Source organism: Chiloscyllium punctatum, chromosome 31 (assembly GCF_047496795.1).
Source record: "Chiloscyllium punctatum isolate Juve2018m chromosome 31, sChiPun1.3, whole genome shotgun sequence".
In the NCBI taxonomy this organism is placed as follows: domain Eukaryota; kingdom Metazoa; phylum Chordata; class Chondrichthyes; order Orectolobiformes; family Hemiscylliidae; genus Chiloscyllium; species Chiloscyllium punctatum.
Genome location: NC_092769.1, coordinates 47215488 through 47242947, shown reverse-complemented (window position 1 = coordinate 47242947; position 27460 = coordinate 47215488). Strand labels below are relative to the sequence as shown.

Sequence of the window (27460 nt, the reverse complement as noted above, 5' to 3'; positions counted from 1 at the left end):
GCCAAGATGGCGGATTTTCACCTCGAAATTGCAAAACATTTAACCACACGTTATTTTTCAAGGTGCTCGCTTCTCTCTGGAAGGGTTTATTCTCGGTCCGAATCCCTCTGTCCAGCTCCTGCAGCCTTGCCGTCTGGAAAAGCGCGTCTCTTCCCGTTTCCCACGGAGACAGACCCGGCACTGCGGCTGCGCCGCCCTCGCCTGTAGTGAGTATAGAGGGTATTCACCATCGCGGGGAATGCTGGGTAGGTACTCCGCCATTGAGGAGATTAACACAGAAGATTAATTCTGTTCATTAATAAGTTTCTCTTTCCTGTATTCCAATCTTCTGCTATCCAAATAATCTTTGGAAGAACACAATTAGCGGTTAGATAAATATCTTAAAATTTGAAGCATCTATCAAATCTCCCAAGTCATCTCTACAACATAACCTTGTCATTAAAATACTAATTCTCTCAAATCATTTGATCAATTCCCGTCCTCAACTGATGGTGGTAGATTTTGGAAACTCCTTCAATAGGTGGATATTTAACACTCAAGCCAAGGGCTGGTTTATTCTGAATGTCTCTCAACATGTTTCTTTTGTCATCTCATTTTACAGAGAAGTGGAATTCATGAAAACGAAGTGTTTGATGCCAGTCCTGTGCTAACTTCTCAGCTACAAGCTTCAGCCAGGGAGTTTACATTGAAGTACAATCACATTGATTCAGAGGTGAATGTTTTTGAACATTCATCTATAATTCAATTGTAAACTTGTTTTGCTGTGGTTCATTGGATAGGCCCTGGTATGATCCCCTTACTGTGGATCTGAATGCATACCCATGCATTATTCTGTTTCATCCCTTTCCTTCATGACAATCTCTTTGCCATTGTCCAACCTGCACTACCTTTAATAATGAGTGTTTTGACTTTCTGTGACAGTTTACTGTTATTCTTCCAGTCATGTTCAAATGAGGGTTTCATCACTGCAGGTCCCTGAGGTATGTGCTGTTAATTTATTCCACTCGTATGTGTGGCCTCCCTCACAAACATCACTCAGACTCACTTTATGCTCCCTCTCACACGCACTATTCCCTTCCCTGCTCGTACCACCCAGCCTCCTCCAGAGGCTTTCATATTCTACTGTCTGAACAGCCCTCCCTATGTATATCACCTTGGGGGAACATCACAGCCGTCCCGATCAGTTTAAACTCCACCAGCCACTCCAACCCTCCCTATCACTGTCACTTCCTCCAAACACTCCAACCATCCCTATCACTGTCACCTCCCCCAGACACTCCAACCCTCCCTATCACTGTCACTACATCCAAACACTCCAACCCTCCCTACCACTGTCACCTCCTCCGGACACTCAAAACCCACTATCACTGTCACTTCCTCCAAACACTCCAACCCTCCCTCTCACTGTCACCTCCTCCAACCACGCCAACCCTCCCTGCCACTATCACCTCCTCCAAATACTACAACCCTCCCTATCACTGTCACCTCCTCCAACCACGCCAACCCTCCCTGCCACTATCACCTCCTCCAAATACTACAACCCTCCCTATCACTGTCACCTCCTCCAAACACTCCAACCCTCCCTATCACTGTCACCTCCTCCAAACACTCCAACCCTCCCTATCACTGTCACCTCCCCCAGACACTCCAACCTTCCCTATCACTGTCACTACATCCAAACACTCCAACCCTCCCTACCACTGTCACCTCCTCCGGACACTCAAACCCCACTATCACTGTCACTTCCTCCAAACACTCCAACCCTCCCTATCACTGTCACCTCCTCCAAACAGTCCAACCCTCCCTATCACTGTCACCTCCTCCAAATACTACAACCCTTCCTATCACTGTCACCTCCTCCAACCACTTCAACCCTCCCTACAACTGTCACCTACTCCAACCACTCCAACTCTCCCGATCACTGTCCACTACTCCAGTAACATCAACCCTCCCTCTCACTGTAACCTCCTCCATATACTCCAACCCTCCTTATCACTGTCACCTCCTCGAATCACTCCATCCCTCCCTATCACTGGCACCTCCTCCAGATACTCCATCCCCCCATGACTGTCACCTCCACCAAACACTCCAACCCTCCCTATCACTGTCACCTCCACCAAACACTCCAACCCTCCCTATCACTGTCACCTCCAACAAACACTCCAACCCTCCCTATCACTGTCACCTCCTCCAGTAGCATCAACCCACCCTCTCACTGTAATCTCCTCAATATACTCAACCCTCCCTATCACTGTCACCTCCTCCGGACACTCCAACCCTCCCTATCACTGTCACCTCCTCCGGACAGTCAAACCCCACTATCACTGTCACCTCCTCCAAACACTCCAACACTCCCTACCACTGTCACTTCCTCCAGTCACTACAACCCTCCCTATCACTGTCACCTCCTCCAAACACTCCAACCCTCCCTATCACTGTCACCTACTCCAACCACTCCAAACTTCCCTATCACTGTCACCTCCTCCAAACACTCCAACCCTCCCTATCACTGTCACCTCCTCCAACCACTCCAACCCTCCCTACCACTGTCACCTCCTCCAACCACTCCAACCCTCCCTACCACTGTCACTTCCTCCAGTCACTACAACCCTCCCTATCACTATCACCTCCTCCAAACACTCCAACCCTCCCTATCACTGTCACCTACTCCAACCACTCCAAACTTCCCTATCACTGTCACCTCCTCCAAACACTCCAACCCTCCCTATCACTGTCACCTCCTCCAACCACTCCAACCCTCCCTACCACTGTCACCTCCTCCAACCACTCCAACCCTCCCTACCACTGTCACCTCCTCCAGACACTCCAACCCTCCCTATCACTGTCACCTCCTCCAAACACTCCAACCCTCCCTATCACTGTCACCTCCTCCAAACACTACAACCCTCCCTACAACTGTCACCTACTCCAACCCTCTCTATCACTCTCCACTCCTCCAGTAACATCAACCCTGCCTCTCACTGTAACCTCCTCCATATATTCCAACCCTCCCTATCACTGTCACCTCCTCCACACACTCCAACCCTCCCTATCACTGTCCACTCCTCCAGTAATATCAACCCTGCCTCTCACTGTAACCTCCTCCAAATACTCCAACACTCCATATCTCTGTCACCTCCTTGAATCACTCCATCCCTCCCTATCACTGGCACCTCCTCCAAACGCTCCAACCCTCCCCATCACTGTCACCTCCTCCGGACACTCAAACCCCACGATCACTGTCACTTCCTCCAACCCTCCCTATCACTGTCACCTCCTCCAGTAGCATCAACCCACCCTCTCACTGTAACCTCCTCAATATACTCAAACCCTCCGTATCGCTGTCACCTCCTCGAATCACTCCAACCCTCCCGATCACTGTCACATCCTCCAGACACTGTAACCTTCCCTATCACTGTTGGCACCTCCAAACAGTCCAACCCTCCCAACCACTGTCACCTCCTCCAAACACTCCAATCCTCCCTACCACTGTCACCTCCTCCAGAGACTCCAACCCTCCCTATCACTGTCACCTCCTGCAATCACTCCATCACTCCCTATAACTGTCACCTCCTCCAACAACTCCAACCCTCCCTATCACTGTCACCTCTTCCACACACTCCAATCCTCCCTACCACTGTCACCTCCTCCAGACACTCCAATCCTCCCGATCACTGTCTCCTTCTCCAAACACTCCAACCATCCTTATCACTGTCACCTTCTCGAAACACTCGAACCGTTTCTATCACTGTCACCTCCTCCAAATACTACAACCCTCCCTATCACTGTCACCTCCCTCAGACACTCCTACCCTCCCTATCACTGTCACCTCCTCCAGACACTCCTACCCTCCCTATTACTGTCACCTCCTCCAAACAGTCCAACCCTCCCTATCACTGTCACCTCCTCCAGACACTCTAACCCTTTCAATCACTGTCACCTCCTCCAAACAGTCCAACCCTCCCTATCACTGTCGCCCCCTCCAAACACTCCTACCCTCCCTATCACTGTCACCTCCTCCAAACACTCCAACCCTCACTTTCAGTGTCACCTCCTCCAGACACTGCAACCCTCCCTATCACTGTCACCTCCTCCAAACACTCGAACCCTTTCTATCACTGTCACCTCCTCCAAATACGCCAACCGTCCCTTTCACTGTCACCTACTCCAACCACTCCAAAACCTCCCTATCACTGTCACTTCCTCCAAACACTCCAACCCTCCCTATCACTGTCACCTACTCCAACCACTCCAAAACCTCCCTATCACTGTCACTTCCTCCAAACAGGCCAACCCTCCCTATCACTGTCACCTCCTCCAAACACTCCATCACTCCCTATCACTGTCACCTCCTCCAACCACTTCAACCCTCCCTATCACTGTCACCTCCTCCAACCCTCCCTAACACTGTCACCTCCTCCGGACCCTCAAACCCCAATATTACTGTCACCTCCTCCAAACACTCCAACCCTCCCTATCACTGTCACCTTCTCCAGACACCGTAACCTTCCCTATCACTGTCACCTCCTCCAGATGCTCCAACCCTCCCTATCACTGTCACTTCCTAAAAACACTCCATCCCTCCCTACCACTGTCACCTCCTCCAGTCACTCCTTTCCTCCCTATCACTATCACCTCCTCCAAACACTCCATCCCTCCCATCACTGTCACCTCCTCCAACCACTCCATCCCTCCCATCACTGTCACCTCCTCCAACCACTCCAACCCTCCCTATCACTGTCACCTCCTCTGGACCCTCAAACCCCACTATTAATGTCACCTCCTCCAAACACGCCAACCCTCCCTATCACTGTCACCTCCTCCAACCACTTCAACCCTCCCTATTACTGTCAATTCCTCGAGTAACTTCAACCCTCCCTCTCACTGTAACATCCTCAATATACTCCAACCCTCTGTATCGCTGTCACCTCCTCGAATCACTCTATCCCTCCCTATCACTGTCACCTCCCCCAGACACTCTAACCTTCTCTATTGCTGTCACCACCTCCAAACACTCCAACCCTCCCTACCACTGTCAGCTACTCCAACCACTCCAACCCTCCCTATCACTGTCCACTCCTCCAGTAATATCAACCCTGCCTCTCACTGTAACCTCCTCCATATACTCCAACACTCCGTATCTCTGTCACCTCCTTGAATCACTCCAACCCTCCCTATCACTGTCACCTCCTCCAACCACGCCAACCCTCCCTGCCACTATCACCTCCTCCAGACACTCAAACCCCACTATCACTGTCACCACCTCCAAACAGTCCAACCCTCCCTATCACTGTCACCTCCTCCAAATACTACAATCCTCCCTATCACTGTCACCTCCTCCAAACACGACAAAACTCCCTACAACTGTCACCTACTCCAACCACTCCAACTCTCCCGATCACTGTCACCTCCTCCAGTAACATCAACCCTCCCTCTCACTGTAACCTCCTCCATATACTCCAACCCTCCTTATCACTGTCACCTCCTCGAATCATTCCATCCCTCCCTATCACTGGCACCTCCTCCAGATACTCCATCCCCTCATGACTGTCACCTCCACCAAACACTCCAACCCTCCCTATCACTGTCACCTCCTCCAGTAGCATCAACCCACCCTCTCACTGTAATCTCCTCAATATACTCCATCCCTCCCTATCACTGTCACCTCCTCCGGACACTCCAACCCTCCCTATCACTGTCACCTCCTCCAAACACTCCAACCCTCCCTATCACTGTCACCTCCTCCAGTCACTCCAACACTCCCTACCACTGTCACTTCCTCCAGTCACTACAACCCTCCCTATCACTGTCACCTCCTCCAAACACTCCAACCCTCCCTATCACTGTCACCTCCTCCAAACACTCCATCCCTCCCTATCACTGGCACCTCCTCCAAACACTCCATCCCTCCCTATCACTGGCACCTCCTCCAGATACTCCAGCCCCCCATGACTGTCACCTCCACCAAACACTCCAACCCTCCCTATCACTGTCACCTCCTCCAAACACTCCAACCCTCCCTATCACTGTCACCTCCTCCAAACACTCCAACCCTCCCTATCACTGTCACCTCCTCCAAACACTCCAACCCTCCCTATCACTGTCACCTCCTCCAGACGGTCCATCCCTCCCTATCACTGTCACCTCCTCCAAACACTCCAACCCTCCCTATCACTGTCACCTCCTCCAAACACTCCAACCCTCCCTATCAATGTCACCTCCTCCAAACACTCCAACCCTCTCTCTCACTGTCACCTCCTCCAAACACTCCAACTTCCCTATCACTGTCACCACCTCCAAACACTCCAACCCTCCCTATCACTGTCACCTCCTCCAAACACTACAACCCTCCCTATCACTGTCACCTCCTCCAAACACTACAACCCTCCCTACAACTGTCACCTACTCCAACCCTCTCTATCACTCTCCACTCCTCCAGTAACATCAACCCTGCCTCTCACTGTCACCTCCTCCATATATTCCAACCCTCCCTATCACTGTCACCTCCTCCACACACTCCTACCCTCCCTATCACTGTCCACTCCTCCAGTAATATCAACCCTGCCTCTCACTGTAACCTTCTCCATATACTCCAACACTCCATATCTCTGTCACCTCCTTGAATCACTCCATCCCTCCCTATCACTGGCACCTCCTCCAGTAGCATCAACCCACCCTCTCACTGTAACCTCCTCAATATACTCCAACCCTCCGTATCGCTGTCACCTCCTCGAATCACTCCAACCCTCCCGATCACTGTCACATCCTCCAGACACTGTAACCTTCCCTATCACTGTTGGCACCTCCAAACATTCCAACCCTCCCAACCACTGTCACCTCCTCCAAACACTCCAACCCTCCCTATCACTGTCACCTCCTCCAAACACTCCAACCCTCCCTACCACTGTCACCTCCTCCAGAGACTCCAACCCTCCCTATCACTGTCACCTCCTGCAATCACTCCATCCCTCCCTATCACTGTCACCTCTTCCACACACTCCAATCCTCCCGATCACTGTCTCCTTCTCCAAACACTCGAACCGTTTCTATCACTGTCACCTCCTCCAAATACTACAACCCTCCCAATCACTGTCACCTCCCCCAGACACTCCAACCCTCCCTATCACTGTCACCTCCTCCAAATACTACAACCCTCCCTATCACTGTCACCTCCTCCAGACACTCCAACCCTCCCTATCACTGTCACCTCCTCCAAATACTACAACCCTCCCTATCACTGTCACCTCCACCAAATACTACAACCCTCCCTATCACTGTCACCTCCTCCAAATACTCCAACCCTCCCTATCACTGTCACCTCCTCCAGACACTCTAACCCTTTCAATCACTGTCACCTCCTCCAAACAGTCCAACCCTCCCTACCACTGTCACCTCCACCAAACACTCCAACCCTCCCTATCACTGTCACCTCCCCCAGACACTCCATCCCTCCCTATCACTGTCACCTCCCCAGACACTCCAACCCTCCCTATCAATGTCACCTCCTCCAAAAACTCTAAACCTCTCTATCACTGTCACCTCTTCCAGTCACTCTAAACCTTCCCTCCCAAACCTGCCTCTTCCTGTAGTTTGTTCAGTCATTCCAAACCGCCCCATCCCGCCCTAATCTCTCCCCCCGTCTCCTGCCCCCCGTCTCCTTCCCCCCCGTCTCCTTTCCCCCCCCGTCTCCTTTCCCCCCCCGTCTCCTTTCCCCCCCCGTCTCCTTCCCCCCCCGTCTCCTTCCCCCCCGTCTCCTTCCCCCCCGTCTCCTTTCCCCCCCCGTCTCCTTTCCCCCCCCGTCTCCTTTCCCCCCCCGTCTCCTTTCCCCCCCCGTCTCCTTTCCCCCCCCGTCTCCTTCCCCCCCCCGTCTCCTTCCCCCCCCCGTCTCCTTCCCCCCCCCGTCTCCTTCCCCCCCCCGGTCTCCTTCCCCCCCCCCGTCTCCTTCCCCCCCCGTCTCCTTCCCCCCCCGTCTCCTTTCCCCCCCGTCTCCTTTCCCCCCCCCGTCTCCTTTCCCCCCCCCCGTCTCCTTTCCCCCCCTTCTCCTTTCCCCCCCCCTTCTCCTTCCCCCCCCCGTCTCCTTCCCCCTCCCGTCTCCTTTCCCCCCCACGTCTCCTTCCCCCCCGTCTCCTTCCCCCCGTCTCCTTTCCCCCCGTCTCCTTCCCCCCCGTCTCCTTTCCCCCCGTCTCCTTTCCCCCCCGTCTCTGTTCAGCCCGTCTCCTTCCCCCCCCCGTCTCCTTTCCCCCCCGTCTCCTTCCCCCCCGTCTCCTTTCCCCCCCGTCTCCTTCCACCCCGTCTCCTTCCCGCCCCGTCTCCTTTCCCACCCGTCTCCTTCCCCCCCATCTCCTTTCCCCCCCGTCTCCTTTCCCCCGTCTCCTTTCCCCCCCCGTCTCCTTTCCCCCCGTCTCCTTTCCCCCCCGTCTCCTTTCCCCCCGCCTCCTGCCCCCCGCCTCCTGCCCCCGTCTCCTTTCCCCCCCGTCTCCTTTCCCCCCCCGTCTCCTTCCCCCCCCGTCTCCTTCCCCCCCGTCTCCTTCCCCCCCCGTCTCCTTCCCCCCCCGTCTCCTTCCCCCCCGTCTCCTTCCCCCCCCGTCTCCTTCCCCCCCCGTCTCCTTCCCCCCCGTCTCCTTCCCCCCCGTCTCCTTCCCCCCCGTCTCTTTTTCCCCCCCGTCGTCTCCTGCCCCCCCGCTGTCTCCTCCCCCCCCGTCTTTCCCCCCTCTCCCTCCCCATCACTTTCCCTCCCCCCTCGTCTTACCCCCCTTCGCCTTCCCACTCGCCTCGTCGTCTTGCCCCCGTCTCCTTCGCCCCCCCCGTCGCCTTCCCACCCCTGTAGCCGTCCCACCCCTGTCTCCTTTCCCCACCCCCGTCACCTTCCCCCCCATCGCCTTCCCCCCCCGTCGCCCCCCCCATTATCTGCCCCTCCCAATCATCCCCTCGCTCCCCATCATTCCTCAGCCTCCATTGTTCCCCCTCCCCTAATTGTCCCCCCCATCATCACCCCTCCTCCCACCGTCTCCCCCGCCCCCATCGAACCCCCCACCCCTCACCTGCCCCCTTCTGTCCCCACCCGTCCCCATCAGTCCCCAGCAGACCTCATCTGTTCAATTCAGTCCCCACCCAGTACCGTCCATCCCTGCCAGAACCCCTCTTTCCACACTCGTCCCCACCAGTCCCCACCAGTCCGCCTCTGTCACCATTAGTCATCATCTCACCACCAGTAGCCAACTGAATCATCAGTCCCCTCTGTCCCCATTGGTCCCCACTTGTCCCCATCAGAATCATCTGTCCCCACCTGTCCCCACCAGTTCCCACCTGTCCCCCTCTGTCCCCACCCGTCCCGACCCGTCCCGACCCATTCCCATCAAATCCTGAGGGTTCTCCCTGAATATAACTGGAATAACCCGAACACTGAGATAACAACCTGAACCAGGTGAATGGGGAGGATTCTGCAGTGAGCATCTCCCTAGCCCCTGTCCCAATGTCAAAACACACCCCCCTGCCCTGGTCAGTGTTATAATCCAGGACCAGAGCTCGGAATCAATGGGACCATTTGTTTTGGGATCAGGAATTTGCTTTCCCACCAAGACCCTCTTCCCCTCCCCCACCCCTCTCTGCCTTCCACAAGGACCGTTCCCTTTGACACTCCTTGGGTTTGTATCACTCTCACCCCCCAAACCCCCAGGTACCTTCCCCTGTCACTGGAAAAGATACAAACCCTGCTGTTACACCCCCAGCCCCCTCAGCTCCATCCCGGGCCCCCAACCCCTTCTTCCAGGGGAGACAGAGGTTCACCTGCCTCTCCTCCAACCGTGTTTCCAGCATCAGGTGCTCCCGGTGTGGGCTTCTCTCCATCAGGAAGACCCAATGGAAACTTAGGAAACGGTTCACTGAGCATCACACCGGGCCCAGAGGGGCTGACCAGACCCCCCAGTCACCGCCCAGTTCACTTCCCCCCCAACATGACCATCCTCGACCTCCTGCATTACCACAACGAACCACACCTCAAATTGGAGGAACAACATCTCATCCCCCTCCTGGGAAACCTCCAGTCTGGAGGACTCAACACGGAGTTCTCCAATTTCAAGTAACCTCCTTCCCCCTCCCTTCCCCTGCTCTCTCCCACCAACTGGATTCATTCCTCCCATTGTCCAACCAGGTGGGACCCTCTACCTGTCCTCACCCCCTTCGCCCTCATTTCACCCACCCTGGCCTGTTCCACCCCTTCGTCCTCCCTCCCCCTCACCCTCCCACCCTATCCTCCTTCCCCCTCACCCTCACTCCCCCTCCCACCCCATCCTCCCTCCCCTCCTCCCCCTCCGACCCCATCCTCCCTCTCCCTCCTCCCCCTCCCACCCCATCCTCGCTCCCCTCCCCCTCCTCCCCCTCCCACCCCATGCTCCCTCCCACTTCCACCCAATCCTTCCTCCCCCTCCCTCCCCCCTTCGTCCTCCCTCCCCCTCCCTCCCCCTCCCTCCCCTCTTCGTCCTCCCTCACCCTTCGTCCTCCTTCCCCCTCGTCCTCTCTCCCCCCTTGGTCTTCCCTCACCCTCCCTTTCCCTCCCCATCCTCCCATTCCCTCATCCTCCCTCCCCATTCCCTCTACCTCCCTCCCCACTCCCTCTACCTCCCTCCCCACTCCCTCTACCTCTCTCCCCACTCCCTCCCTCCCCCTTCCTCCCTCTCCTGTCGGTCCCTCTCTCCGTTGTTCCACTCCCTTTCCATTCTGTTTTATCATCCATCCGTCTTTTCTCTGGCCCCCTCCCTCCTTGTTCCTGCCCTCTGAACGTCCCCCTACGTATATAAAAGCCCCTCTGTGTCCGATATACCCTCCTCATGGACCTCCCCCAATACCCGTCCAGGGGGTACAGGAGCCTGTGGGGACTGACTGAGACCAGAATCCCTGACACCTCACAGTCCAGGAGGAGGATATTCAGCCCATCGTGTCTATCCCCCCTTCTATTAACGGCCCAATGTCCTGCCCCCCTGGGATTTGCCCCTGAATGGCCCCTGACTGAATCCCCGTTCTGGCAGAGACCGCTCCTCACTGATAGCCCACCGCCTCCCCACACAGTGAGCATGTGCAGACATTCACTGGCCTTTTGACTGACCGTGGATGGGCACAGCAAGATCCCACTCTCCAGCAATTTCGTCACTTCCCCCCCCCCCACCCCATGCCCCAATCTCACTCAAAGGGGTTTTACCTGACACCCCCTGCTCCCTAGTTTTCCATATGGATTCCCCCTAATTATTTGCCCTCCCAAAGTTTTGTCCCCACCCCTGGATGTTACGTCTGTTCCTAATTTGGCAGCACCCCCTCCCCCACCCACCCCTTTATGTTGGGGGGACACAGTGAGCACGTGCAGACACTCAGTGACCTTTTGAGGGACTGCTTCACTGCCCCTCACTCCCTGAGACAGGGACTTTACATAAACCTCCCCCCCATCACATTTTCACTCTATTGTGCTGCCCCCCCCCCCCGCCAATTATATTCCTGACCACAATTCCCAATCCCCCCATGTTCAGTCTCTCCCCCACTTCGGGGGGGGGGTTTCCAGCCCATCCCCATTTATTTCCCTTTCCAATCCACACCCCCACCAAATATTGCCCCCCAATATTCTGTTCCCCCTACATTTACCATCCCCTTCCTCTGTAACCCCAAAGCCCCCCATCTTCGGCTAATTTGTGACCCCACCCATAATTTTCCACTCCCCTGGAATTTTCCAGCCCCCCCTATTTTCCCCTCCTTCCCCAATCTAATTGCCCCTCTCCCCGGTGTACCTTCATTTACCCCCTACCCACCCCACTGTCCCCTCTGCCCATACTCCCCTATCTCTGTATAAAAGCCCCCTCTGTGTCTCCATTGTGTACAATTCCCCCACCCTCCCTCACCACCCCCACCCCTCACTGTGTCCCTGGCCCTGGGCTGGGGGGGGGGGGCACAGGGAGTATGTGCAGAGACTTACCGGCCATTCGACTGTGTGTGTCTTCATGCACAGCAAGATCCCAGTCCCCAGGCTTCCCCCCTGCCCCACTCCACCCTGAGAAAGGGGCGTTATTTCCCCCCACCCACACCCACACCCACACCCACAGTTTGGACAACAACAGGAGTCCCAGGGAACAGCAAGATCCCACTGTGTTAATGATATGTGCAATACCACACAATACTGAGTCCAAATCTCCCTTAGGGACAGGAGGACAGGGAGGGAGGGCTGGGGGCATACAGACAGATAGAGAGAGGGACAGAGACCGAGGTGGGGAGAGAACACAAACAAGATTAGGGACAGAGAAATGGAGACAGACACAGAAAGAGAGAAAATCCCAGGGTTGGCAGTGTGAGGGAGGGAGAGAGGGAGATGGAAGTTGATTAAATCAGAGCCAAGATCTTTTGAATCAAAAAACAAGAAAAACAAACAAAATCCCATCACTGAGTGACTTCCCAAAGCTCCCGATTTTATCAGCACTTCCCCCTGGTTTTAAACCCAGAGAATGGGAACAGATTTCACTGGGACCCAGGGGGTCAATGCTTTCTGACTGAGACCCCCAACCCCACCCCAAGGGTTTATATTCTGAGACTCGATGGAAGGGAGTTGGTCTCAGAGCCTGGATCTTGTCCCTCCCTCCGTGTTTAACCTGCCCCCTCCAGCTGCTTCTCTCCCTCTCTCCCACCTTCCCTCACACTGTCTCTCTTTCTCCTTCACTCCTTCCCATCTGTTTCCCTCTCTCATTCTCTCTCTTCTCCCCCACCTCTCTCTCCCTGTCCCTATCCCCCTCTCCATCTCTCCGCTCAGCTTCCTCCTGTTCTCGAGAATGGATTGTTCTCTCTCTCTCTCTCTCTCTCTCTCTCTCTCTCCATTCCCCTCCGTTCTGATTGAAATGCCCTCCCCTCCCTCCCTCCCATTTAAAGTGTGTTCCCATCTCCCCGCCCTGTCCTGTAGACATTAGCCCCCTCACTATCACATTGTGGAGGGAGGGGGAAGAGAGGTGGTGGGGGGTCTGGGCTGGGGAAAGGAGGGATGATACACCCCACCCACTATCAGACCATCAGCAAACGGAGCCCGGGCCCTGTCGACAGACTCCTGTGATGTGTAAGGGGCAACCTGCAGGCTGAGGGGCACACAGCAAGATCCAACAGGCAGCTGGGTGTGGCATACCTGGGTATTTCCTCATCTTTACCCCCTGCGAGAACTAGTGCCATCCCCCAGCAACAACCCCTCCCCATATCAACCACTCCACAAGCAAAATGCCCCCCCATGTAATTTTCACACAACAAGATCCCAATAATACCAGCACTTTCCAAATCCAGTTTCTGATCATGAGTCTCTCTCTGTCTGTCTCTCCCTGCCTGGAATCCCACATCCTGTCCTCCACACCCCACCCCATTAAAATGACGACAAGTCACAGGGTGGGCTATTGATGCACAGTGCAATCCCACAGGGTAGTCCCCTTCGTGCTCCACAATGTGCTCAAATCCCACTTTACATCCAACAGGAGGCTGTGGATTTCTGTGTGTGGGACGGTTTTATTTGTTTGAAAAATCAACCAAAGAAAGACCGAGAGAGAGAGAGATCCCCTCCCAGATACCTGGGGAATTGGCGAACCTGTGTCTTTTCTGTGCGATTATCACATTTGGTCACCCTGGTTGCAACGTAGGCCACTCTGCAGGTAGTTTGAGACACAGCAAGATCCCACATGTAGCATTATTCTGATATTAGAAGAAGTCTTTGGAGAAAGTTTCTCATTTAAGGTTTTACTTCCCTCCTTGGGGAGTCCTGTCTGTCAGACACTCACTGGGGATTGATGTGTTTGTGTCAAATCCCAGGGCCCCAGTTACTTTAACTCCAGGCTTCAAATCTGTTTAAAAACGACAGGGCTGCAATCTGACAGGAGCCAGTTACCCAGAGGCCCCTAAAACCCAGGGTCCCCCAGAGGAGATTAAACCTCGGGGTAAATTAACACACAACTCACGTGGGCCCCCACGGGGTGCAGCCTATCGACCAGGCCTCAGGCCTCAGGCCGGTGTCCCCTCTGGAGAAAGCTCTTGTTCAAAGGTCTCCTGATCCCAAAGTTTCTCTCTTTGAATCTTCAAGTGGCCAGCAAGATCCCTTGGGAGGAAAGAGACAGCATTCATTGAAAAGCAAAGGAGGAAAATTATTACAGAGAGATAGCACAGCAAGATCCCAGGTTTCCCCCTCTCTCTGTGACACAGACAATTTCCCAGCGACATCCAAACACAAACATATCGGGTGATGAGCTGAGTTTTCATTCCAAAGCTTTGGAGAAACTTTGAGATACCAGGTTACCTGATTAAAACACTCACTGGTTGCAATGACGGCATTGGGGCAGCTGGTGCACAGCAAGATCCCACATGCAACAATGCAGCAGCAGCTAATGACTCTGATCATTTCTCCCCTCTGTGATGCTGCTTCAGTTTAATTATTTCCTGTCACCCCAGAATCAAACATTGCAGAATTTCACAATCTCAACACACCTCTCCCTCTCTCTCCCCTTCTGTTTCCCCTGCTCTCTCAATTTTTCAAATCTCTCTCTCACTCTCTTTCTCTCACTGTTGTATTTTCTCACCCTACCCTCTCTGTAACCAATATTACTCTGACATTATGACAAGTCTTTAGAGAGTGTCACATCATTTGGGTTTTAATTCCCCCTCTCAGATCCTGGGGATGGACATAGAGTCAAAGAGATGTACAGAATGGAAACAGACCCTTCGGTCCAACCCGTCCATACCGACCAGATATCCCAACCCAATCTCGTCCCACCTGCCAGCACCCGGCCCATATCCCTCCAAACCCTTCCTATTCATATACCCATCCAAATGCCTCTTAAATGTTGCAATTGTACCAGCCTCCACCACATCCTCTGGCAGCTCATTCCATACACGTACCACCCTCTGCGTGAAAATGTTGCCCCTTAGGTCTCTTTTATATCTTTCCCCTCTCACCCTAAACCTATGCCCTCTAGTTTTGGACTCCCCGACCCCAGGGAAAATACTATGTCTATTTATCCTATCCATGCTCCTCATAATTTTGTAAACCTCTATAAGGTCATCCCTCAGCCTCCGATGCTCCAGGGAAAACAGCCCCAGCCTGTTCAGCCTCTCCCTGTAGCTCAAATCTTCCAACTCTGGCAACATCCTTGTAAATCTTTCAACCCTTTCAAGTTTCACAACATCTTTCCGATTGGAAGGAGACCAGAACTGCACGCAATATTCCAACAGTGGCCTAACCAATGTCCTGTACAGCTGCAACATGACCTCCCAACTCCTGTACTCAATACTCTGACCAATAAAGGAAAGCATACCAAACACCTTCTTCACTATTCTACCTACCTGCGACTTCACTTTCAAGGAGGTATGCACCTGGACTCCAAGGTCTCTTTGTTCAGCAACACTCCCTAGGACCTTACCATTAAGTATATAAGTCCTGCTAAGATTTGCTTTCCCAAAATGTAGCGCCTCACATTTATCTGAATTAATCTCCATCTGCCACTTCTCAGCCCATTGGCCCATCTGGTCCAGATCCTGTTGTAATCTGAGGTAACCCTGTTCACTGTTCACTACACCTCCAATTTTGGTGTCATCTGCACTAACTGTACCTCTTATGCTCGCATCCAAATCATTTATGTAAATGACATACTTTAACACCAGGCTTCAAACCTGTTTAAAAATGACAGGGCCGCAATCTGACAGTAGCCAGTTAAGCAGAGGCCCCTAAAGCCCAGGAACCCCAGAGGAGATTAAACCTCGGGGTAAATAAACACACAATCCATGTCGGCCCCCACGGGGTGCAGCCTGTCGACCAGGCCTCAGGCCTCAGAACCACGTCTCCCTCTGGAGCTTGGCCAAGGCTTCCCTCGGCCTGAACATTTTGGATCTTCACGTTGCAGCTTTCCCAACAAAAGTTCATCGGGATAAAAGAAGGAAAAGATTACTTGAAAGGGAATGTGAGAGCATTTTGAAGGCAAGTTACACAGCAAGATCCCAGGTTTAAAATCACCCCCGTCCATCCCCAATGTATTAATGTATCGAACACAGTCAGCAGTTAGGATGGAACATGGTGTGGGAGCAGATCTTCCCAGGGATTGGAGGAGGATAGTGAGGGAAAGGCATCAGATTCTTACACTCAGCAGTGACCTGGGATCAATTGCCTTTTACTGAAAACATTTCCCAACTTGTATGTGCCTGGAGCTCCCTCCAGTCTGAAAGTCTCATTCATCTCTATCATGTCTCCTGTCTCTGACCCAATGGTATATTCATTCCCAGGATAGGGACAACATGGGGCTAGATACAGAGTAAATCTCCCTCCACACTGTCTGCATCGAATACTCCCAGCACATGTGCAGCATGGGGTTAGATACAGAGTATAGATCCCTCTGCACTGTTCCTATCAAACACACACAGGATCGGGACAGCATGGGGTGAGATACAAAGTTAGGCAGCATTGTAGACAGTGCAGATGGTACCTTAACATTACAAAGGGATATCGATAGATTGGGTGAATGGGCAAAGCTGTGTTAGATGGAGTTCAGTGTCAGCAAGTGTGTGGGTATCAGGTTGGAGTACAGAGAGGGAGGTTTACAAGAATGATCCTGGAGCTCAGGGATTACATTCTGAGGGGAGACTGGACAAATGAGGCCGTTTTCCTCCAGAATTGAGAAAGCTAAGGGGTGATCTGATCAAAGCCTTCAAGGAATAAACAGAATGAGACAGGATCAATCAAGATCAACGATTCCCACAGGTTGGAGATTCTAGACCAAGAGGGAACAGAGTCTGAGAATGAGGGCCCAGAGTGTTCAGGAGAGATGGTAGGAAGCACTTTAACACACACAGGGTGGGAGAGGTTTGGGACTCTCTTCCACAAACAGCAGTGGATGCTGGATCAGTCGTTGAGGTTAAATCAGAGAGAGATACATGTTTATTCAGTGAAGATATTGAGGGATATGGGCCAAAGGAAGGAATGTGGAGTTAGGCCACAGATTAGTCATGATCCCATTGAATGATGGAACAGGCTCGAGGGGCTGAATGGCCTCCTCCTGTTCCTATGTTCCAAAATAACGATCCTCCTGCACTTTCCCTATCAACCCCTCCCAGGGCAGGGACAGGATGGGGTTAGATACACAGTAAAGCTCCCTTTTCTGTATCACCATCAACCCTTCCCAGGGTAGGGTCGGAACAGGGTTAGATACAGAGTAAAGCTCCCCCTACACTGTCCCCATCAACCCATCCCAGGATTGTTTAATGGAGCTTTAATATTTGAAAATGCTTCTATTATTCTGTCATTCACTGTCCCTCAGTAACTGTGTGCGCGTTCGTGCGTGCATATGTGAGAGACTGAGAGAGAGAAACGGAGACAGAGACCAGGGCCCTGCATTACTGGGTCAGGTAGTGTTGTGGAGAAACTATAGAGAACCACCAGGAGACGCAGAGAGTTCTTCAAGAAATAAGTCTTTTATTTGCAAACAAAAAACTGTGACACTGAGAAAGCAGATTCTCGAATGCCCCCGAACCTCAGGGTCCGTGGATTTTTATATCATTTTTGATCATGTTTCTGTGAGCTTGTCAGCATGACCAACTATCTTAATCAAAGTATCTCACTCCAGCTCCACAATAAACCAGTGATGTTAGTTCCCATTACCTCTTTAGTTGTACATTCTACTTGATGTTATTCTAATGTCATGATTAGATATTTATTGCGAACTCTGCTGCAGTGATCTTCCATTGCAGACTAACCTGTCATGATAGATATTTAGCTATTCCATCTATTACAATAGTCTCCTGTCTCAAGCTGACTCGACTAACTATTAGTTAGATATTTTAATGTCATGTCCCAAATATTTCCGGTCCCAATCCTGTCATAATAACACTTACCAGAGAAACTTGCTTTATTCCTAGTGTTATCTCATCTGGCCATAGTGACCCTTCAGCCTTAACCTTACTCTGCTAATGGGTGTCAGAATGTTCCACTATGGTTATCCCATCCTGCCCCTGCATTCCACAGACCACAGATTCCCAGTGGTCTTCATGCTTTAACCCTTCCTATGCTTTCATGGTCTTTATTTTCCATTGACCTCACTCCAACAACAATACCATTTATTAGTTAAACAGGATGGAAGACAGCATCAATTCTCAGGAAGTGTTTTACTGTTTCTGTTTTTGTTAAAACACTTGGGCGGTGTGCTGGCTCAGTCAGGAGACTGTCTGTGTGGTGTTTGCACATTCACCCTGTGTCTGCGTGGGTTTCCTCCGGGTGCTCCGGTTTCCTCCCACAGTCCAAAGATGTGTAGGTCAGGTGGATTGGTCATGCTCAATTGCCCGTAGTGTTCGGTACATTAGTCAGAGGGAAATTGGCCTGGGTGGGTTACTCTCCGGAGGGTCGGTGTGGATTGTTTCCACACTGTCGGGAATCTAATCTATTTATGACATAACATCATACATAGTAATCTGAGATTGACCAGGTTCTGAATTTATTGTTACAATGGTTAAAGACTGTCACCTATATGCCCATCTCTCGTCAACTGGTCTGTTGAATTTCCCTCATGTTTTGCTCGATATACCAAGTGGGAAGTTGCTCAGTGACATCTTAATTAGGTTACTCCGAAGTCCAAGCCCTCAAACAATAAAGTGCTCCTTTGAGATTAAATTTAAAGGTGTTTCTCTGCAAATGGCCAGACTCAAAATGATCACAGCAGATTCAGCCTTCACTTCACAGCAAAGTATCATCTTCCTTTAAATGGGAATATACATCATCTTAAAAGCTAAGGAAATAATTGTGACTTTAAATAAATACTTCCAGTAACTAACATAATCCAATAAATATTGATACCTTTTGATATTTTTTACTGGAACTGTTAAGCTCAGACTATTATAAAGTTGTTTAAAACATAAGGAACTACAACTACATTAACATTGAAATGACTAATGTGGACTATTAGACCACTCACAACATTCTTAAGCAGGCAGCCCAGAGCATAACATTGCAGTTTGTTTCGATAAGTGTACAGTGAAAATTACCTGGAATAAAATAGCTCGGTTGCTGACTAGATTTTAAACAGGCACAATCATTACTCACAAAATTACACAAAGAACAAAGAACCCCTACAGAACCCCACCTATCCAGCTCGACGTAATTATGCTGTTCCGAGTACATCAGTTCCAATGTTAAACACCAGTATCAATGCTTCAAGTTGAAGTTGGAGGGCAGAAAAGAGAGTTTCTACACAACTCCCTGTTGAACTTTGCAAACCTGTTCAGCTTAGCTCAGCTAAAGAGCTGACCACTGCCCTTTGATTATGTCGGTGAGTTGTCAAGCACGATCACTTTGGCCTGAAGGCTCATCTGTTTACATGTAAACAAAAGGCCTCTTCAAATCCTTTTTATCTCTGTACCACACCAGACTGATCGGAACCTGCACCCCCCCCCCCCCCCCCCCTCCACCTCCAACAAAAAATCAAGGACAGAGTCTCCTTGAGCCAAGGAACAGCTTTCAGATAAAAATGGACGAGTTTTGTGACACTAAAGAAAGTCCACATTTTTGTTTCAAATGCAATCCCACTGTCTCTGATTACAGATAGTAGCTTTAATTTGGACCCTTGCCAAGTCTAACCTCAATCCTCCAATGTGTAGTCAGCAAACAATCAAACTGCAAGGTCTTGCTTCTTTCAGCAGAAGGACTGCAGTAGTTATTGGGGAGACAGACAGAGGAAGCCGAATCCAGACTGATTAATTCACCAGACTTGGTGCAGTTAATATACTGGTGCAATTATTTTCTGCTCACAACATTTAAAATTCAGTCCTCAGTTATAACTATGTGATCTTTGTTCAGTCTCATTCAACGATGCATGGTTCATCGCAGCTTCTCCCAAGAATTGGGATACAATGTCAGGACAATAAACTTTCCCAAAGTTATTAAGGTTCGAGGGAATGCAGTGAATTGTCACTTTGTTTCAGCACCTGTCAACACAAGTTGTCACCTGCTCCTTTTTCAAATGCACACACTTTTGTTCCACACACAAATCTCTTCACATCACCAAAATCATTTTTCTTGTTTCATATTATCTATTTTTTAAAAATATTACACATTCTGGACAAGATGGATTTTGGCCTGCATTGATGCAGCAATATTCTATAATTTAAAACCAGCTTTCAGGGGAATATCAATACTGGTTTGAACTCACACCAAGCATAGCACAATAGTGTCTGCTGTTCAAATTTTTTTAAAAATCCTGCGCTAACATGCCTCAGCAATGTGTAACTTTTCCACTGTCTTGTGGACTCTAGTGAGACCGTCAATCAAGGAGTATACAGTGGGATTTAGGTAAAGTATTGTTACTTCTGCAATCATAATTACTTGAGCAAGGTAAATACACTCACACCAGTGGAGAATTGTTTCAACCAAGAGCTGAGTTCACAAGAATGAAAACTATGTGAAGGAAATATATAATTGTTTTTGTATTATCTCAGATGTGCATACAAGAATGAAACATGCCTGTAAACAATGGTAGATGTTATAGACAAATAGATAAGGTGCTGTGAGGGTGGAGGTTAAGCCAGATATGCCTGTACAAACAGTAGTTCGAAGCATCTGTTTCCCACTTCTGTAAAAATAAAAACAAACCCCAATTATAGGGTCATAGAGCTCAATATGGATGAGGAATGGGAGGGAATGTTACAAGGGAAACAGATGGCAGTGAAGGAGGATATACCTAACAATGGGCCGCAGCAGGATGTGGTGAAATAGCCAAGCAAGACTTCTACTTTGTTATCTACAAGGCTGGATACGGCAAGAGATAAACAACAGTAATGGGCACCGGGTTGGGAGGAGTGAATCCTATATAAGATATGGACTTGCTAAACTCTGGGTGCCTTACGGCAGGCACCACGCTTGCAAGTGTATCATAAACAATACTGATTGCTTCAGATCTTGTCTCTGACTGAAATTATTGAAGTGCATGAGCTTTGTTTCTCAAAACTGGGGGTTCATCCGGGATATTCTTCCATTGCTGGGGGGAGTGGCTGGCCCTGGACACTGGGAAGACATGTCCCGTTCCCGATTGAGGAGCGGTCTCCTGTCCCAGTTTGGTCCGCTCCCTTGGGTGACTGGTATGAATCCCACAAGAGAGACATCTGAATCAGACAGTGAACGGAGGTCGATAGAAAATACAGCAGAAAGGGGCAAGGCAACTCTGTGCACAGACCAAGGTAAGAAACCTGACTTTTAAGTATTGCCTTGGTGGCTGAGAAAAGGGGTATTTAATCGCTGAGGGACTGGCGAGGGTCCTGAGAAATGGAGGGTAGGCAGAGTAAGTCAAACTGTGACAAAGTAAAGGAAGAAAAAGTCCCTGCTAACATTCCTCCAGAAAGTCCGTTGGGGAGGATGTTGCGGGAATGGACAAGTAAGACTTGTACAAGGGAAAAAGATAAAAAGAAAATGATGAAATATTGTTGTTTATTATGGACCAAAGAACCAATCCTTCGTCCGGCTGTCTTCTGGCCAAAGTACAGTTCGGACGAGGATTGGGTCTGTCAGTATTTAGATTTGTATGTGAATGAAAAACAACATTTTAGTCAAGAGGAGGCGGACTATGCGTCTTGTTGGAAGGGCAGTTTGGGAATGATGGCAGTAAAGACAAAGGATTCCCCCTCTGCCCCACCCAGTCTCTGGGATCCTTTTGGCTGCTTCCCCCCGCTCCCCCCCCCCCGTACCATAAAATCAGATTAGGTGGAAATGGAGGAGGAGGAGGAGAGACAGATAGATGGGGACAGGGAACGGATGACCCACAAGAGGAGGAAGAAGGGGCGGTGGATGGGGATGTTTTTGTCCCAGACCCTCAATCCTCATCGAAAGAAAAGGAAGATAAAGTAGATGTTGAGGAGACCTCCGGAGTATCTAAACGAAAGCCTAGGGGAGGAAAATAAAAAAAGGGGAAGAACGTAAAGAGTTATCCCCTTCGGGAGGTACCAGTAGGGGACAAAGAGATTGGGTTTGTAAGTGCCCCCCTCACCAGTGGGGAGGTCAGAACATTTAAAAAGGAGATGAAGGTCCTGGTTGAGGATCCGGTAGGGTTGACTGAACAAATTGATCAATTCTTGGGGCCCAGTCTGTACACATGGACTGAGTTAATGTCTATTTTGAATATCCTATTTACTGGGAAAGAAAGGGGACTTATTCGAGGAGCATCCATTAAAATATGGGACAGGGAATATCCCACTGGGGATGGGGATGCTGGACAGGGAGAGGTGAAGTTTCCCCTCAGAGACCCCCAGTGGGAAAACCAAAACCCGGATCATAGAGAAACAATGAGGGAATTGAAAGACCTGATTCTAAAAGGAATAAGAGAGGCAGTTCCAAAGTCGCAGAATTTGACTAAAGCCTTTGAAGTTAGACAGGAGAAAGATGAGACTCCCTCAGCTTTCTTGAAAAGATTATGAGACTCAATGCGGAAATATTCTGGAATGAACCCTGAGGACCCAGTGGCACAGGGTCTTTTGAAAGTACATTTTGTGACAAAGGCATGGCCAGACATACAGAGAAAGATACAGAAGATAGAAGGGTGGAGTGAAAAACCATGAGATGAATTATTAAGAGAGGCACAGAAAGTGTTTGTAAAGAGAGAGGATGAGAGACAGAAACAGAAGGTGAAAATGATGGGAGCTACGGTTGGTGAGGTAGTTCAGAAAAGAATGGAACCAATAGTGAGCAACTGGAGGGTGGGTGGCAGCATGTAGGATAGAGAGGAAGAGGGAGAGGGAGAGGGAGAGGACAAGGGGGAGAGGGAGAGGGAGAGGACAAGGGGGAGAGGGAGAGGACAAGGGGGAGAGGGAGAGGACAAGGGGGAGAGGGAGAGGACAAGGGGTAGAGGGAGAGGGAGAGGGAGAGGACAAGGGGGAGAGGACAAGGGGGAGAGGGAGAGGGAGAGGACAAGGGGGAGAGGGAGAGGACAAGGGGGAGAGGGAGAGGGAGAGGACAAGGGGGAGAGGGAGAGGGAGAGGACAAGGGGGAGAGGGAGAGGACAAGGGGGAGAGGGAGAGGGAGAGGACAAGGGGGAGAGGGAGAGGGAGAGGGAGAGGACAAGGGGGAGAGGGAGAGGACAAGGGGGAGAGGGAGAGGACAAGGGGGAGAGGGAGAGGACAAGGGGTAGAGGGAGAGGGAGAGGGAGAGGACAAGGGGGAGAGGACAAGGGGGAGAGGGAGAGGGAGAGGACAAGGGGGAGAGGGAGAGGACAAGGGGGAGAGGGAGAGGGAGAGGACAAGGGGGAGAGGGAGAGGGAGAGGACAAGGGGGAGAGGGAGAGGACAAGGGGGAGAGGGAGAGGACAAGGGGGAGAGGGAGAGGACAAGAGGGAGAGGGAGAGGACCAGAGGGAGAGGGAGAGGGAGAGGGGGAGAGGGAGAGGGAGAGGACAAGGGGGAGAGGGAGAGGACAAGGGGGAGAGGGAGAGGACAAGGGGGAGAGGGAGAGGACAAGAGGGAGAGGACAAGAGGGAGAGGGAGAGGACAAGGGGGAGAGGGAGAGGACAAGGGGGAGAGGGAGAGGGAGAGGGAGAGGACAAGAGGGAGAGGGAGAGGACAAGAGGGAGAGGGAGAGGGAGAGGACAAGGGGGAGAGGGAGAGGACAAGGGGGAGAGGGAGAGGACAAGAGGGAGAGGACAAGAGGGAGAGGGAGAGGGCAAGAGGGAGAGGGAGAGGACAAGGGGGAGAGGGAGAGGGAGAGGACAAGGGGGAGAGGGAGAGGACAAGAGGGAGAGGACAAGAGGGAGAGGGAGAGGGAGATGGAGAGGATAAGGGGGAGAGGACAAGGGGGAGAGGGAGAGGGAGAGGACAAGGGGGAGAGGGAGAGGACAAGGGGGAGAGGGAGAGGACAAGAGGGAGAGGGAGAGGACAAGAGGGAGAGGGAGAGGACAAGGGGAGAGGGAGAGGGAGAGGACAAGGGGGAGAGGGAGAGGACAAGGGGGAGAGGGAGAGGGAGAGGACAAGGGGGAGAGGGAGAGGGAGAGGACAAGGGGGAGAGGGAGAGGACAAGGGGGAGAGGGAGAGGGAGAGGACAAAGGGGAGAGGGAGAGGACAAGGGGGAGAGGGAGAGGGAGAGGACAAGAGGGAGAGGGAGAGGACAAGGGGGAGAGGGAGAGGGAGAGGGAGAGGACAAGGGGGAGAGGGAGAGGACAAGGGGGAGCATTTGATAGAGGGTTCGAGCGACAGGGACAGAGATGGAGGTCTCCACAGGCAGGATGCTATTATTGTGGAAAGATAATAGTCACAAATGGTTTAGTGTGATAGATTTAAAGGATGCCTTTTGGGCTTGTCTCTTGGCGGAGGAAAGGAGGAATTTGTTTACCTTTGAGTGGGAAGATCCCAAGACAGGACGGAAACAGCAATACCGGTGGGCTGTGCACCCCCAGGAGTTTACGGTCTCCCTGAGTTTATTTAGATAGCTGTTAGAACAAATATTAGAGAAATTTAGCAGCCCCAAGGGGACTACCCTGTTGCAGGATGTAGACGAAATCTTAGTAACAGGAAAAAGAAGAGAAAAATCAGTAGAAGCCACTAACAAATTATTGAATTTCCTGGGTCAGCAGGGACTGAGGGTATCTAAGAACAAACTACAATATGTGGAGTGAGAAGTGAAATACTTGGGACATTTAGTTAGTGAGGGAAAGCGAAAGATAAGCCCGGAACAGATAGAGGGAATAGTGGGAATGCCACTGCCCAGGACTTAACGGGAGTTACGTACATTTTTGGGTCTAACGGGATATTGCAGATTGTGGATTGATTCCTATGGACAGAAGACTAAGAAATTATATCTCAAACTATTAGAGGGGGAACCAAAATGTCTAAGTTGGGATGATCGGGAAAAAGAACGAGTTGAGGAACTCAAAAGAGATCTGATCCATGCCCCCGAGTCAGCCTTACCTTCTCTAGATAAACCTTTCCACCTCTTTGTTACCGTAGATAAGGGAGCGGCTCTGGGAGTATTGACCCAGAGGTGGGGAGGAATGAGACAACCAGGAGCATATCTTTCGAAGCTATTGGATCCAGTATCCCGGGGGTGGCCTGAGTGTGTGCAGGCTGTGGCTGCCACTGCACTGTTGGTGGAGGAAAGCAGGAAGCTTACATTTGGGGGAGCCCTAATAGTAAGCACCCCACACCAAGTGAGAACGATCCTACACAAAAAAGCTGGGCGATGGTTGGCAGACTCGCGGATTCTGAAATATGAGGCAATATTAATAGAAAAGGATGATCTAGTGTTGGTCACGGACAATTCTTTAAATCCAGCTGCCTTTCTTTGGAAAGGGGAAGGAGAATCTCCTTAGAATCCAGGGCACGACTGCCTTGACATTATAGAATACCAAACTAAGGTCCGCATGGACCTGAGAGATGTTCCACTTCATGCAGGAGCCCCACAATTTATAGACAGATCATCCCGGGTGACTGAAGGGAAAAGACATAATGGGTATGCAGTCGTAGACGGGATGGAAGGTAGTGTGGTGGAGGCAGGAAGGTTGCCAAATGGGTGGTCAGCTCAGACCTGCGAACTCTATGCATTGGAAAGAGCCCTTAGGGCGTTAGAAAATAAAGAGGGAACAGTATACACTGACTCTAAATATGTATTTGGTGTTGGCACGTTCGGAAAGATATGGCAGGAAAAAGGACTGATCAATACCCGGGGGAAAGAATTAGTACACGAGGAGTTGATTAAACGGGTCTTGGAGTCCCTATTACTCCCCCGAGAAATAGCAGTAGTGCATGTAAATGGTCATCAGAAAGGAAATGAACCTGAAGTTAGGGGAAATAGATTAGCCGATGAAGTGGCTAAGGAAGCAGCCCTGAACCCACAAGAAGTGGTGATCCATTCCCTAATACCTACTGTCCCAGGTCCTAGGGAAGCTCCTATATTTACTGAAAGAGAGGAAAATAATTGAGAGATTTAGGGGCTGTAAAAACAGCAGATGGGCATTGGAGGTTACCTGATGGAAGGGAAATGTTAAACAAAATGATGATGGGAGAGATTATGGCTGTCCTACATCAAGGCAGGCATTGGGGAGTACAAGCAATGTGTGATTTAGTTCTTAGGGAATATGGATGTAAAGGAATGTATACAATTGTTAAACAAATATGTGAGGGATGTATAATATGCAGAAAGGTAAATCAGAAAGTCTTGAGAAAACAGACCCCAGGAGGAAGAGACCCAGGATTGAGTTCTTTCCAGAGTATACAAGTAGATTATACTGAACTCCCCAGAGTAGGGAGACTAAAGTATATGTTGGTTATAGTAGATCATCGATCTGGTTGGGTTGAAGCATACTCCCGAGCTACTGCCACTGCGAGTGGGGTGTCTAAAACAATATTAGAGAACATAATTCCCCGATATGGGCTAGTGAACCGTATAGATTCCGACCAAGGAACTTATTTTACCTCTAAAGTGTTACAGGGGGTAATGAAAGGGTTGGGAATTTCCTGGGAGTTCCATACTCCATGGCACCCGCCATCATTGGGAAGGGTTGAGAGAATGAACCAAACACTCAAACGACAGCTCGCTAAACTGATAATAGAAACCAGACTCCCTTGGATCAAATGTTTACCTATAACTCTCTTGTGAGTACGAACAGCCCCAAGGAAAGATTTGGGACTATCCCCCTATGAAATCTTATTTGGATTACCTTATCTGGGAACAAATGGGGAATTGCCACTTCCCGAAACTAAAGACTTGTTCTTAAAGAAGTATATACTGGGTTTGTCCTCCTCTTTGTCTTTCCTCAGGGAACAGGGTTTATTGGCACAGACTCCACCCCTTGAATTCACCGTTCATCCCATCCGGCCGGGAGATTGGGTCTCAGTAAAATCATGGACAGAGACTAAATTACAGCCGGGCTGGGAAGGGCCGTACCAGGCTCTTTTGACGACCGAAACGGCAATAAGGACAGCGGAGAAAGGCTGGACTCACTACACTCGGATCAAAGGGCCAGTGGAAGCTGCAGTTGAGGAAGAAGTCTGGACAGTCAAATCAACGCAAGACCCACTGAAACTCAGACTAAAGAGACTTTGAGTAACTGATTATACAGTGGTGACACGAGCGCGGGATTATTTCTGTAAGATTGTATATTAAGTCGTTTTGTGCTTCCCCATCATGTTTAGAATGCTGGAGATGCTTAGAGTTATGATGCTAGCTCTCTTCGTATTGGGATTTTGTCAAACACCATTTTCATATGTATTATTAACAGTCCCTGAGTCTGATAATCCACAAGTAATAGACGCTGATGTATGCAGCTTAAATTGTGGGGATGTAGATAATCAGACACAGTCCCACAGCTCTGAGATACATCTTAATCCTATGGGGATGGCCTTGGGGATGGTACTTGGTATAATGGTCTCGTCACAGTACACCGGGCCCCCGTCCGACCAGCTCTCGATTGTCCTGATAAAAAGTGTAACCCAATATACTTAATGATAAAAAAAAACACA

The 27460-nt window shown here is 50.7% G+C and overlaps 1 long non-coding RNA gene across 1 annotated transcript; it reads left to right on the top strand.

Annotated features, from left to right (window-relative positions):
• Positions 1-27460, top strand: LOC140456822 (uncharacterized). The gene is made up of 3 exons (XR_011953159.1): positions 1-206; positions 602-712; positions 26759-27460. It is a non-coding gene; the product is annotated as an uncharacterized lncRNA (long non-coding RNA).